This window comes from Castor canadensis, chromosome 2, assembly GCF_047511655.1.
Source record: "Castor canadensis chromosome 2, mCasCan1.hap1v2, whole genome shotgun sequence".
Lineage (NCBI taxonomy): Eukaryota > Metazoa > Chordata > Mammalia > Rodentia > Castoridae > Castor > Castor canadensis.
The window spans coordinates 158425380-158438789 of NC_133387.1; the positions used below are offsets into that span (position 1 = coordinate 158425380).

The 13410-nt window shown below is 43.5% G+C and overlaps 1 long non-coding RNA gene across 2 annotated transcripts in view; it reads left to right on the forward strand.

Moving 5' to 3' along the window:
- Positions 1-13410, forward strand: part of LOC141420843 (uncharacterized) — a 53324-nt gene that overhangs the window by 24206 nt on the left and 15708 nt on the right. The gene's annotated exons all lie outside the window — the stretch shown is intronic.

Sequence of the window (13410 nt, forward strand, 5' to 3'; positions counted from 1 at the left end):
ACCAAGGGCTCGCACTTGTAATCCTAGCTACACAGGAGGCAGAGATCAGGAGGATCAGAGTTTGAAGCCAGCACAGGCAAATAGTTCACGAGACCCTATCTTGAAAAACCCCATCACAAAAAAAAGGGCTGTTGGAGTGGCTCAAGCAGTAAGAGTGCCTGCCTAACAAGCATGAGGCCCTGAGTTCAAATCCCAGTACCACCAAAAAGATACGAAGTTTTGCCTGTGAGGTTTCAGGGACAAAGCTAGGGGACAAGAAAGCATTCCATATTAGGTCGTTTTTGTGAAGGCCTGAGTACCAAGTCAAAACATCACTCCATGTATCTGTCCTGGCTTTGCCATTTACATCAGCGCCACCTTAGACCACCCACCTTCAAGTTCCTCCTCTATAAGCTAGGCTAGATGATCCCACTCAGTTGTGGAAGGCATTCTAAGGGGAAGGCAGGCAGAAGAAAGAGGGGGCAGTTAACAAACACATTGACCAGGGTAGGACCTCCAGTTGGTTGAGGAAGCAGAAGGGGCAAGACTTCTTTCTCCCCTTCCCCGTGGTGGGCGGGCACTGCCAGGTCTTCCAAGAGGCCAGGTGGGAAGGGGGACTTTGAGAAATGGAGCATACCTTTCCTTTGGGCTGTGGTTAATTCTTTTTGTTATTCCCAAAGGACACTGGAGGACTGGTGAAGTGGCTCAGGCGGTAGAGTGCCTGCCTAGCGAGTATGAAGCCCTGAGTTCAAAACCCCAGTACCATAAAACAAAACAAAAAAAAGCCAAAGAACACTGGAGAGGGGAGGAAGGAGCAGAGGTGGGAGAAGGGATGGGGAGAGGGAAAAGTGGGAGGGGGGGTTGTCCCTTCAGATGATTGTAATAAAACCAATAAGAACCAACCTCGAGAGTCACCGTTTGTGGCCCACTAGGGCCCTTCAGTCTTCCTGGCTCCACTGATCAACTGTTACCCCCATCTCACTAATGATGTAAGTGGGGCTCAGAAGATTTAGGCAGAGCATCCAAAGTCACAGTCAGGAAGTGGTGGTGGACCTACTATATAAACACAGGAGTTTGTCTTTAGAACTTCCACTGATTGCAAAACCTATCACCCTGTATCTAGGACTAGTTTCAAACCCACCTTGCAATGTGGCCTTGTCCAAATCACCTAGTCTCTCAGAGACTAAGGTTCTTTCTCCATAAAGTAGAGACAAATGTCCCATCCTCCTCTCAGGTTTATTGTGAAAAACAAGGGGGCTAAGAACCCAAACACTTAACTCAGCCCCAACACTTGAGGTGTGGTGTGCCCCACCCAGGCTAGAGGCTGGGCCCAAGAATCTGCCAAGTCTCCAGCAAGGAGCCAAATAACCCCTTGGCACCATCTAGTGGTCTGTGGTATGTGGTGCTCAGGGAGCAGGAAGGCCTGACCACAAGACCACTGGCCCAGCAGAGGTGCGGGAAAATATGCTAGGACCTCGGAAAGCATAGTGTGCCCAGGGGCTGGGCACCAGGGGCTCACGCCTGTAATCCTAGTTACTCAGGAAGTAGAGATCAGGAAGATCGCGGTTCCAAGCCAGTCTGGGCAAATAGCTCGCAAGACTCTACTTGAAAAAACCCAGTACAAAACAGGGCTGATGTAGTGGTTCAAGGTGTAGTCTCTGAGTTCAAACCCCAGTACGGGCAAAAAAAAAAAAAAAAAGAAAGACTCTTCCCCACATCTTGTCCCTTGGGAAAGCTCACTGGAGATCCAGGGGAGGTCACCAGGTTCTAGTTCTAGCCTGGCCACTGAGTAGCTCTTCAGGCCTCAGCTACCTCCTCTGCAAAATAAAAGTAGATATTCCTTACTTCTCAGGGAACCTGTCACTGTGTCTTGTTTCATTTATCATTTTATGCAGTGTCTACTTCTAAAATAATTGAGTACCTGTGGAGACACAGACATCTAAGTCAGGACTCTAGGGACCAGGGCATTCACCTCATTCCAGGTGGAAGATAACTTGTCAATTGCTTACTGCCCTCAGATGGCAAATCCCAGGGAAACTGAGACAGTGGGGGACAGCAGAAAGTAGGAGTCCATCCTCTCAGAAGTCAGGGTTTTTTCTCTTTTTGGCATTACTGGGTCTTGAACCTCTACCTTGAGCCACTCTACCAGCCCTTTTTGTGTGTGTGTGTGAAGGGTTTTTGCAAGATAGGATCTTGGGAACTTTTTGCCCAGGCTGGCTTCAAACCGCGATACTCCTGATCAATAACTTCTGAGTAGCTAGGATTACAGACATAAGCCACTGGCACCTGCTAGCATTATGTTATTCTATGCCCAAGCCTCTCTTACCCAGACCCCTGCCTTCCTCTTTGCCAGGGACTGGCTTACCCTGTGACAAGTTACCTGCCATGGGCCCACTCTTTAGGACCAGACTTGCTTCCTCCAACTCATGTCATCTCTTGCTTGAAAGCAGACCAGTCAGCTCTGTCAGGGATAGTGCTCGCCTCAGTACCTTACATTACACAGTTCCTCTGTCCAAAATGCCTTTCTTCACCTCATCCTGACAGATTCATGTCCAGCATTCCTGTGGGAAGGTGGGGAAGAAAGCAAGAAATCCTGTGACTGGGAAAGATACACGTGAGGGGGTTGCCCTAGCAGTGACACAGATCCCTTTCAACACAGATAGTATTCTCTGGCAGATGCAGGCCCATCAGGTCCCCGCCTGCTGCTCTCATGTCCCTCCATTTCTTTATCCATCCCCTTGCTGTCTGCCTCCTCTGCTCCATGTGCTGCACTGTGCATAGGGACTGCAGAGAGGCAAGGCCTCAGTCTTATCCCGAGGGCTTTTCTAGTAGACAGCCCCACAGCTAAGGACAACCCAGTACATGTGTTCAGAGTCTCAATCCTGGTGTGCAAAGAGGATGTGATGTGTGAGCTGAGTCTGGAAAGACTAACCTGGACAATTCAGGCTAAGAAAGTACAGCACAAGCAGGGCACCAGTGACTTCTTATCGGTTCTGTGTGCCAGTCTTCTGCTATCTTCCATTCTTGCTTTCAGTTATCCTAAACCAGTTTATCCCATTTCTAAGAACCCCAAAAGGGTACAGAGCTATTAGAAAATAAGGGACAAGACTGGAAGTCAGTGGCTCACACTTGTAATCCTAGCTACTCAGGAGGTAGAAAGCTAGCTCTGGCAAAAAGTTTGTGAGACTCCATCTCAACCAATAAAATCTGGGCATGGTGGTACATGCTTGTCATCCTAGCTATGCAGGAAGCATAAATAGGAAGATCACAGTCCAGGCCAGCCCAGGCAAAAACACAAGACCCTATTTGAAAAATAATAAAAGCAAAAAGGGCTGGAGGCATGGCTTAAGTGGCAGAGTGCCTGCCCAGTAAGCAAAGACCCTAAATTCAAACCCTAGTACTAAAAAAAAAAAGGTGCAACCAGGTTGCAGGTGTTCTGAGATAGGGCCTTCCTTAGTGTGGCCTGATTACATCAGACCTAGGAGGAGGGCTGTGTTATATGGGCAGGTTGGGAACATAAATGGCGCACACACACACACACACACACACACACGTGGCAGCACATTTGTTTGACCCTCATGGTTGTGCAATTGTTGGGAATGGGAGCTTGCCATGGTAGGATTGGTTTTTGCTCCTGAGTGAAGCATTAGCTACTTTCTGTTGCTGTGACAAAATATCTGACATAAACAACTGAAGGGAAGAAGGGTTTATTTTGGCTCCTGGTTTCAGAGGTTTCAGTCTGGTTGCCTGGATAAATTGCTTTCAGGCTTGTGGCAAAGCAAAAACATATGGTGGAAGGGCTTGGTGATAGAGAGCTACTTACCTCTTGGCAGCCAGGAAGCAAAGGAAGGGTGCAGGAAGAAGAGGCCGCCAACCTTCAGAAGCACACTCCCAATGACCCACTTCCTTCAATCTCACCCCCAAACATCTCCCAAAGTAGTGCCGCTAAGTGGGGACCAAGTCTTCACACATGAGTCTTGTGGGGAACATTTCATATTCAAGCCCGTCCCCCAAAGACTCATGTCCATCTCATAATACAAAAGGCACTCAGTTTATCTCCAAGCATCCCCCAAAGTCTTAACAGTTCTAGCATTGTTCAAAAGTCCAAGTCCAGCTGGGTGCCAGTAGCTTGTGCCTATAATCCTAGCTACTCAGGAGGCAGAGATCAAGAGGATCAAGATCTGAAGCCAGCCCGACCAAATAGTTTTGAGACCCTATATAAAAAAATAGTAATAATAAAAATCACAAAAAAGGGGCTGGTGGAGTGTATGCCCCGAGTTCAAACCCCAGTAACACACACACACACAAACAAACTCAAAATAAAAAAGGGTGAGTAGAGTGGCTGAAGTGGTAGAGTGCCTGCTTGGCAAGCATGAGGCCCTGAGTTTAAACCCAGTACTGCCAAAAATAAATAAAAAAATAAAAGTCCAAGTCCAAAGTCTGTTGTGAGACTCAAGGCAATCTCTTAACTGTGAGCCTCTGTAAAAAACAAAAACAAGTTATATACTTACAAGATACAATGGCATAGAGTAATTCTTATTCCAAAAGGGAGGGATGGGGCATAGAAAGAAAGGACTGGACCAAAGCAAGACCAAATCCCCCTATGGCAAAATTTAATTCCTGTAACTCCATGTCCAGCATCCAGTGCATGTAGTGACATGATGTGAGCTTCAGAGGGCTTTTGTAGCCCTACTCCTATGGCCTTGTCAGCTGCAGCCCACATAGCCATTCACCCTCATGGGCTGGTTCTGCTTGCTGCCTAGGGCTTTCCTCAGCAGATGTTCCACATTCCTGGCATCTCTGACTTTCTGGGGTCTTCATTGCATTTTTGGCTTTATTCTCACAGCTTCATGCATTGCCCTCTTGGGGCTTTCCAACCCTGCTACTCATTGTCAGGCCTCCAAGACCTTCCTTTGACATCTGGGTGGAAGCCTTCATAACCTTATAACTCTTGCATTCTGCTTGCCTGCAAAACTATCATCACATGAATGACATCAAGGTCTTCTACTAGCTGAAGCAGTACCTGGGCCCACTTAAACCATGGCTACAGTGCTCTGTGGGTACCTGGGTTGGCTGAGCTCATGAAATGAATCCTGGGAAAACAATCTCTTAGATAGCTGTGTGTAAGTAGGTGTCCCAGTGTTCTCTTCTCAAGGCAAAGATCTTTCAAATGAGTTTATAATTTTACACCCTTGAGCCTGGGATGGGTTGTGGAGAGCAGATTATAAAAAGCCTGTGAGAACTGGACATAAGCAAGGCGAGATGCAGCTCAACAGCTTTTCCTAAAATGTTTATCTGTAGGCCAAGATTGGCACACCCCTGGCCACAGAAGAGGGAAATGCAGAACAGCTGCGTCTCCTAGGTTGTTTACATTCAGAGAAGCAGGAACACAGGTTTCCCCTGTTACAATGTCACACCCCTCCCCCAGAACCACTGCTCCACCCTGTTTACTACTGGATATAAAAGGCCTACTGAAGGAGGACAGGAGGCTTTTTGCTTTGGGGAGCTTTTTGCTATGGGGCTTTTGTTTTGGGGACTTTGCTTGAGGCTTTTGCTTTTGGGCTTTTGACTTTTTGGTGTGGGAGGTTTTAAAAGGGACAAGAATTGCTGAAGGGAAATTGCTAAAGACGGGCTGATAGAAAGTCTGCACTGAGAACTTTATACATAGGTTTTAGAAAAGCTAAGCTAAAGAAAAGCTAAAGAGAACATGGGACAGTGCAAGTCTAAGAACTGGGACTTTAAGAGTTACACATATGCAGTTTTTAGGCGTGGCTGCTGTTGTTTGCAACTCTGAGCACCAAGGCTTTAAGAAAGCAAAAGAGAGAACATGGGACAGTGCAAGCCTGGGAGCAAAGACTTTAAGAGAGATTAAAAGCTAAGAGAAAACTTGGGACACAGTGAGTGTAAGGAAAGAGATTTTAAGCAAGGTTTTAAAGAAGACTTTAGAAACAAGGTTTTAAAGAACCATAAAGGAGTCAGGACTTAAAGAATAAAGATACAGAAATTAAGCAATGAAGGCTTGTGTGTTTCCATCTGAGCACCCAGCCTACCTGGCCCCAGTTTTATGCATGTTTGCTCTTCTGTCTGTTGTCTTTTTCTGCATCTCCCGTCACCCTCAGTTAGGTTCCTAGGACAAGCTCATGCGGGATGTCAGAATAGGTGGAGTCTTGCTGCTGATTCCTGAGATGCCCTGACGTTATCTTTCCTTTTGTACCAGTACAAATAAATAGTGTCTTTTTTAAAAATCTTTTTAGCAGTACTGGGTTTGAACTCAGGCCTTGTGTTTGCTAGGCAGGTGCTTTACCACTTAAGCCACCACCCCCCCAGCCTTTTTGCTTTAGTTATTTTTCAGGTAGGGTCTTGGTTTTTGCCTGGGGAGACCTTAGACTGCTGTTCTCTAATCTATGGCCTCCCATGTAGCTGGGCTCATAGGTGTGTACTATCATACCTGGCACATTGATTGAGATGGGGGGGTCTCACTAACTTTTTGCCTGGGCAGGCCTCAAACCTTGATCCTCTCAGTCTCTGCCTCCCAAGTAGCTAGGCTTATCAGTGTGAGTCACCACATTCAACTGTGGTATCTTTTTTTCAGTAGTGTTATGGAAATCTCAAACAGAGACCTGGGACACCAAGGCTTCTCAGGAAGCAATATTTATTAGCTTGTTGGCAGCAGCTCAACGGATTCACATCCAAAGGCTGAGCCCCGAGAACAAAGGGGTCTCACCTTATATATCCTTGTAAGCAGTTACAGAAGCAAAAAGCAAAGTTTAACCCATATATGGTTGCATGCAACTCTGTTGGCTACTTCACCCCCAGTGTTATGTGACCTTCTTCACTTTTAGATTCTTTAAGTTTTATCTCCTTGCTATGCCATCCCCTCCCCCCTGCTACATTATCAGAACACAGACCTGCTTGCTTCTTTTTTTTTTTTTTTGGCACTCCTCCCTGCTACATTATCCCCCCCTTTGATGCCTGGACCCACCTAGGGTCAAAAAGAGCATCATCTTGATTTAGGCTTTTGTATTTTCACAGCATCATTACATGGACAGCTGTTTTTTTTTTTCTATAGTGGCCTCTACAGTGGTCCTGATGGACCACAATACCAAGGGAACCAGGCAGGGTAACATCAAACATGCTCCCAAGACAAGACCCATAGCCGTGCTTTCCATGACAGATGTAGCCTGCATTGTTCCCTTTACTCTGGGATTTCAGTATCGCTTACCAGCAACCTCACAAACCTGGGGAGTATATGAGCCTATGTAATACCTGACCTGTTGGTGGGTGCATGATACAGAGGTATGGCTGTGCGGAGGTCCCAACAACAGCTCTCTTATAACATTCAGTACATGGCCCAAAACTTGCAAGGGCCAACCCAAAAGGTAGGAGTCCAAGTGTGTAGAGGAGAGCAGGGGGGTGTCCCATGTTTGAGCTTCTGCCAGCTTCTAGAGCAACTAGAGGGCTGTGGTTCCGTTGTCTCCTGGGAAGCAGAGCCCTGCTGAGGAAGGGTGCAGGCATTCCAGAGGGTGGTCTTACATGGTGAGACTGGGTGGGGGATGCCTTTACTCGACTGTAGTGTATCCAGGGAGCAATTTTTGCTACTTGAACTGCAGTAGGGATAGACAAGATAACAAAAGTTTCCCTCCAATGAGGTTTTAATGGTTGGACATTTTATTTTTTTACCCAGGCTGTTTTGTTTTTTTTTTTTTAACTGAGTAGAATTACCATGGCAACAATATATTATCAGTATATATGTCCAAGAAAATTAATTGTTTAAAAAAAGTTAAAAACCACATATTTAAGAATCAAAGGACATATTTAGAGCCAGTAAAAATAGTCATTTTATCTCTATTTAAGTAGAAGACCCTGTCTAAAAATATGAGTTTGTGTCTGGAAGGGCTTTAATGCCAGATAGCCACATGTGTATAAGAACCACTTTCTCAATCCTCTTGGCCTTGGGTATTTTTGAGAGGTCTTGCACAAGTGACTCCATTTGAACTTTGATGGCATTCCCCCCTTGTTTCCAAACTGTTTGTCTCTGAGCAGTCTCCTCTGTAGATCTTTCTCCCATCCAAGTGCTAATGAGGACCAACCCTGCTTAGCTTTTGAGACCAGACAAGATTGGGCGTGTTCAGAGTGGTATGAAGAAATCCTCATCGTGAGGATTTCTTCTTTTCTGGACTTTTGTTTGGTTGGTTGGTTTTGGTCCCATGTGTTGGGGGGGAATGGAGGGGAATGGGGAAGAGGGGGAAGTAAACAAGCAGATCATGTGGGAGTCAGTGCCAACCTAAACCTTTTGGCAAAATTTAAGCAACAAAGAGACTTGGAAGGAGTGGCTCTTAGGCAGCGGGCTTCTAGACAAGGACAAAACAAAATCCAACAAAAACAAACGTCTAAAAAGCTAACCTGGTTGACATATAAGTACTTATTAGAGTCATTTTTTATGGACTTGATGGTAAATGCCCCAGAAAGATCAGAATTGTAATGACAAAAACTTAAGAGCCATGGTTAAAATTCTGATGGACAATTTAACAACAAACAGAACAGTATATCAGTACCATTAACTTTTTGTTACCATGTTAATCTAAATTTTGTATTTTAGAAGGCTTGATATACTTGAAAAACATAAATATATTTAGTATACAGGAACCAGCAACAGCATCACAGCTCTATAGAGGTAATATATACATATTAGTTTAGTTGCTCTTGAAGTAAAGCCTTAGACTTTCTCATCAGTTGGTAGGAGGGAGAACAGTGACTCCAAATAGCCCAGTCACAGACACATATAGTGTACCGACTGCATTAGACTCACCCAAGACAACAGTTGTTTAACCATGAGGTCATCTAGAAAATTTTACATAAACCAACTCTTAAGTGAGCTTTTATTTAGCTATGACTCAGTTACCTTAGTAGTCAAAACCCTGACAAAAATCATCAGAGAATACAGGTAAATATTTATGGGGACTAAGTGTGGAGTTAGGAAACCTAATGGCCAAGAATCATGGCTTAAATGTTGTTAAGGGATCATATTTCCAGATTGTTGACATTAACAGATGGCTCATGACATACAGCAGGATCCCACCAACCTGTAGTCAATGGAGCCCCCCTAAAATAACAGCCCAATCTGGCCATCCCAGGCCCAAAATTCCCTCAACCTCACATGTGGAAGGAGTAGAACTAACATCTCCATTCTGTTGACTCCTATAAAAACTGGAGGACTTGACCTCCAGTGTGTGCTCCTTTTTGAGTTTTTTTTTTTTTTTACTTTATCCTGAAGGGTACACTTTGGCTTTTTTTTTTTTAACTTTACATAAGTAAATCTGTCTCAACTCTCATATTAGTACAGCAGCTCTCCCTGTGCTCAGCTGCCTCCTGCCTCTCTGTGTTTTAATAAACTCTTATTGTCTTGATAACTTGTGGATTAACCTGTAGCAAAAATTCCTGACAGTTTTCTTGACAAAACAAAAACCATTTTTAAGATAGTTTTTTTTAAATGTTATCAAGAACAATATGTTTTTAAGATAGCCTTGTTATAAATTTAGAGAATTAAGTTTTAGTTTAACATCAGTACATTAAATTTTGACCTTATAAAACCTTTAATGTAACTGTATTTTAATCAACTCTATCACTTACTTAAGCATTTATATGCTCCATCTTTTTATGACAATTTACTTTGTACCTTTATGACAACTTACTCTGTTTCCCCTGGGGGAGCTTGTCTTTATCCTTTTTTTTATTTAAAAGTATTTTTTAACCTTTTATTTTTAAAAACCATATCCTTAATGTTCTCTCTCTCTCTGTCTCTATCTATCTATCTATATTTATTTGTTACTTGTTGAAAATAAGTCATAAAACCTCTTAACTTACAGCCTTATATTTGCATGAAAAAAACAGAAAGCAACCCTAAAATTATTTTTTGTATAAAAACAATTTATTGAAAGCCTATTTGTTAACAGACCCAGATTTTATTTACAACAGAGTGAAACAGGCTAAGGTAAATTTTTTAACTACCCAAATTTTAAGATTTCTGCTGCAGGCTGTGGCCCCCATTTTTTTTCTTTTTCTTTTTTTCCTCTGGTCTGACCAGAGTGCTAACCCCTGAATGCCTACATCCTAGTGAGACCTGATTGAAATAAGTTTGAAAACTGATTTTCTTAAAAGTAGCAGTAGAACAGAGTAATAATTTTTTACATTGACTCTATAATAAGAACCATCCTCAAGATGTTTACATGTTCATATGTAAAAAGCTTAAGCAGTTTATAACAGAGATCTTTAAAACAAACTCCCTGGTTTTTTGTTCCTTGAATATAACATTAACCTTATTTTTTTTCATTATTCACATCACATTAACCTTATAACAGTTTAAGAACCATTTTGAAGGTGCTTACATACACACATACACACACACACACACACACTCACACAAATTTTATAAATTAAGCATGCCAGAAAAAAATGTCAACTTAAGTACGAATAAAACAAGCTGGAATTCCAGGAGCAAATTAAATTTTGCCCAATGCTTTAAACAAATTCACACACACACACACAATTAGAGTGCACTCTCAAAAAAAACCTTTTAGATTATACCCAGAGGGCTATCCGGTGGAATGGTGGATGATGCATCTGTTCTCCTGTGAGTCTCCCTCTTTGGAACTGAAGTTTTGTTACCCATCCCTTAATCCTGGTTGTGGCTATTTCCCGGGAAAAGCTCAACACCCTCCCCCCAGTACTGGAAGTTTTTTGCATTTTACCCAGAGTGCTTTCGTTTTACTTGTGTTGCCAGTGAGAATGAAGGCACCACCTGGAGAGATGGTATACTGCAGGAATACTTGGAAAATCCCCAAAAAGTATCATTGGAACAAAAATAATCTTTGCTGGCATTGAGAAGAAGGGAGATGCCTGTAATCCTAGCTACCTGGGAGACTGAGATAAGAAGAATTGCAGTTTGAGGCTAGCTGGGAAAAATAGTTCTCAAGACCCATCTCCAAAATAACCAGAGCAAAATGGACTGGAGGTGTGGCTCAATCAGTAGAACACCTGCTTTGCAAATGTGAAGCCCTGAGTTCAAACCCCAGTCCGAAGAAGAAGAGAAGGAGGGAGAGCAGGCACATTGGCTCACACTTATAATCCCAGCTACTTGGAAGGCAGATATTGGGAGGATTACAATTTGAGGCCAGCCCAGACGGAAAGCTAGTGTGACCCCCATCTTAACAAATAAGTAAAAAAAAAAAAAAAAAAAAAAAGGCCAGGTGTGGTGTATATATCTGTAATCTCAATTACTGAGAGGTATAAGTAGGTAGGAGGATCTTAGTCTGGGGCTGGGCCAGTCAAAAATAACTCTCAAAAATAACTGGAAGCAAAAGGGCTGGAAGGATGGATCAAGTGGTAGAATGCCTGACTACCAAGCGTGATGCGCTAAGGAAGAAGGGAGGGAGGGAGGGGGGAGGGAGGGAGGGAGGGAGGAGGGAGGAGGGAAGTAAGGAAGGAAGCAATCATAATAGCTTATCTCAAAAAAGTTACTAATGAGTAATAGCCACTGCCTTATTTATTACAAAACAGAAATCTCTCATGGCTTTTTTTTGGTGGGCCTGGGTTTGAACTAAGGGCTTTGTACTCACTCACAAAGCAGGCACTCTACTGCTTGAGATAAACCTTCAGTTCTCTCAAGGCTTTTTTGTGTACCATAATTTAGTTGATCTCATACACCAGAATTCAGATCACAAATGTCTGACAGAGTATTTTTGTTGGCCAGTCCTAATAAAGTGAATGTCTTTTTTTTTTTTAATATTAATTCCAGTTCTGTAAATACTGTGTTTTCCCTTTCTAAAGATATGATTGAACTTAAAGTAATGCTGATCTTTTCATAGAGGTGGAGAATGTCATCTCAAAGCCTATTGCATTTAGATTTATATAACTGGTCATGTGAATGTGTTACTTTCTGGGAAAATCCCTTCACTGTCTCAGAACTGAGCAAGGCTCACCTGTGTTCTAATTTGTGTGCATTAACCCAGACTCTTCCTGCATACCTATGCACTGTGCCTTGGGGCCTCTGTGGGCTTTTTTTGGGAGACAGAAATAAGTCTCTTTGAGCACACAGATTTAGTGCCTTTCAGCAACCAGCAGATATTATATGTTCAACACCTCTTGCATTGGTGATTTTCCATTTAAGTAGCCATTGTTCTCTTATTAATCAAAGACACCTGTAGCTGCCAATGGGCATACCTCCATTGTACCCCCTATTTATTGCCCAGAATTGATGCCTTTCACTTATAAGCAGGGAACCTTAACAGTGGTAGCTAGCCTAGGAGGACTCCTGAGCAATTCCCATCATGCTTTTTGAAAAACCAAAGATAGTATGTTAATGACCGAGCTTTCCCCATCAGAATGTCCATGCTGGAGCCCCAGCAAGGCCCAAACTAAGAAATTCTCTAGTGTGTCCTTGTCTGACTACTGGATGATGGTGATTCATCTTGTCATTTCATTGTTAGTCACCAACCTGAGGTAACTCAGCTTTCCCAGTGACCAGTGAGGTTAAATGAAACCTCTCATGTGGTGCTGTCATCTCAGCCATCATGGTGTAAACACAGCTCAGTGAGGGAGAGAAGAGGCCAGAGGCATGGTTCTTATGCAATTCACAAGTTTATTTGTCCTAAATAAATACATCCTGATAACATTCACTTCAGTGCCCCCAAACATCTCTCCCCAAAAAAAGCAGCTTCAAATAATGTGCACACATTTTGCAATGTCTGTTTTCAGGTCAGGCTCAGCAGGGTGTTTGTTCTGGGCTGTGCTAGGCTGAACCTTGCTGTGGAGATAACTCAAATTCCATTCTGTTTTGGGCCTGTACCTGGCCTGAATCCTCTTTAGGACTCTGCCATGGTTTGGATATGTTTATCCCCTATGGGTTTAGATACAGGGAACTTGGTGGTGGTGTTGAGGCGCTGTAACTGTTAAGAGGTGGGGTCTAGTGAAAGGTAATTAAGTCATGGGGCACTGCTCTCATGGGTGGATTAATGCTGTCTCACAGGAGTGTGTCAGGAGAGGATTAGTTCCTCCAGATCAGTTATTATAAAAAGAGGGAGCCCGGACCCTCTTCATTTCTTCATCTTTTTTTTGGTTTGAACTCAGGGCCTCATACTTACTACTCGAGCCATTCCACCAGTCTTTTTTTTTTTCTGTATTGGCTATTTTTGAGATAGGGGCTCTCAAACTCTTTGCCCAGACTAGCTTCAAACCTCGACCCTCCTGATCTCTGCTTCCTTAGTAGCTAGGATTACAGGTGTGAACCTGACTCCCTGCCCATCTCCTGCTGCTTGTCTCTGTATGTCATCATGCTCACATGCACCCTAATCATGTGATGCTATCTGCCATGAGGTCCCACCAGAGCTAAGCTCCTCCAAGCAGTGCCATGCTCTTGAACCTCCAGAACTGTGA